Below are 2,150 nucleotides of genomic sequence, written 5' to 3' on the forward strand. Positions count from 1 at the left end.
GGTTAACCAATGCCTTGAAACCTTCCTTCGCTACTTCGTCAACGCTTGCCCTACCAAGTGGTAGGCATGGCTAGCCCTTGCTGAGTTTTGGTACAACACATCACCACACTCGGCAGTGGGGGCGACCCCGTTTGAAGTTCTCTACGGACACGCTCCCCGTTTCTTCAGCATTGTCGACCCGGTGGCGTGCGCGTCACCGGACCTTGAGGAGTGGCTACAAGACAGGGCTCAAATGGAGGCGCTGATCCGCCAACATCTTCTGCGGGCACGACAACAAATGAAGGAGTCTGCTGACGAGCGTCGCTCCGACCGCGTCTTCGCCGTCAATGACTGGGTGTTCCTGAAGCTACAACCGTATGTGCAGCGTTCAGTGACCACCCGCACCAACCAGAAGTTGGCCTTCAAGTACTTTGGGCCTTATAAGATACTACAGCGCGTGGGAGCCATGGCTTACAAGCTTCAGCTGCCGGACTCCAGCACCGTGCATCTGGTATTCCATGTCTCCCAACTTCGTCAAGCTCTACCACTTACTAAGCATGCCCTCGAGCAACTTCCAGCAGCAGCGGCGGCAAGCCCAGTCCCGGAGGACATCCTGGAGCACCGAATCGTTCGGCGCGGAGGCACCAGCGCATCACAGGTCCGTGTGCGTTGGACAGACCAACCACTGGAGCTGGCAACATGGGAAAACGTCACTGAGCTCCAACACCACTTCCCGAATGCACCAGCTTGGGGATAAGCTGTGTCTCGAGGGGGAGGGGATGTTACAGTCCCTGCCACCCTTGCCCCACCTGCAGCTACCACTACGGGCCAGGCTATTTCTTCAGCGGACGGACGGGAACGACCAAGACGTGAAGCAAAGCCCAACAGCAAGTTTTCGGCCCACACTTGGGTGACAGCGCTTAGGGTTAAGTAGGACACGAGCCCTCTTCTCTCCCGATGGAGAAAGTAAGAGCAACTCCAATGGGGCGACCCATTTCGTCCGCCGCCGTCCGTTTGGGTCGGCGCGGACAGAAAAGGCGGCCCAACGCACCGACCCAAACGGACGCGCGTCCGTTTTTCGTTCGCAGGCGCCCCATTCTCGGCCCATTTTTTAGCCTGATTTGCGTCGGCGCGGACACGCGACGGACGCGCGCGCGCTCGCCTACTCCTGTCCCCGGGCCCGCTCGTGTGTGGCACATTGGCCTTCCCTCCCCCCGGCCAACAAGCAATCCTCGCCCCCGCCTCCTCCGTCACCGACGCCGCCGCCCATTTTGTCGGCGACTCTTCCAGCTGCCGCCGCCTCACCATCCGCCCAGCAACGCCGCCCCTGCCCCCAGTCGCCCGCCGCCGCCGTTTTGCCGCCCGGGAGCAAACTGGTTCCCGCCGCCACTTCCCCCACCGCCCAGCCACCGCGACCAAGAAGACGCCTCGCCGCCCCCGCCTCATACGACCGGCACGCTCGTCGGACGCCGTTACACTCGTGGGACTCCAGCAGGGCAGCTAGCTGGTCTGTGGGCGCCGCGTCTCCCCTCGCCGGCCATCTCCTTCGACGCCCGCAAGCGGTTCGACAGTTTGCCAAGGTACGAAAATGGACTCCGCCGACGAGTTCTTTTTCCACAATTTTATTTGCGACTCCGACGATTCGTCGTCCAACGACGAGGAGGAGATATTGGCTGCCGTGTTGGTCCATCACCACCTCAACAACCAGCGGCCGTTGTTCCGTGGCTCCATTCCGGGCCACCTTCCGGCGTTGAATCGTAACCGGGAGAGCGGGCATTTTCTTCTCTGGAAGGACTACTTTGATACAACAAACCCGTTGTTCAAACATCACAAATTCCGCCGCCGGTTCCGTATGAGTAGGCATGTTTTCAACCATATTAGAGAGGGAGTGGTCGACTATGATGACTACTTCGAGTGCAAACAGGATGCTGTCAGCAAGATTGGTTTCTCCTCTTATCAGAATTGCACTGCCGCCATCCGAATGCTTGCATACGGAGTGCCCGGTGATCTCATTGACGAGTACGTCCGTATGAGCGAGTCTACATGCCTAGAGTTCTTGTATAAGTCCTGCAAGGCTGTGATTGCTATGTTTGGCCCTGAGTACTTGAGAGAGCCGACAGCTGAAGATACAGCCCGTTTGTTGGCGATGAATGCTAGCAGGGGCTTCCCGG

This window comes from Triticum aestivum, chromosome 4A, assembly GCF_018294505.1.
Source record: "Triticum aestivum cultivar Chinese Spring chromosome 4A, IWGSC CS RefSeq v2.1, whole genome shotgun sequence".
In the NCBI taxonomy this organism is placed as follows: domain Eukaryota; kingdom Viridiplantae; phylum Streptophyta; class Magnoliopsida; order Poales; family Poaceae; genus Triticum; species Triticum aestivum.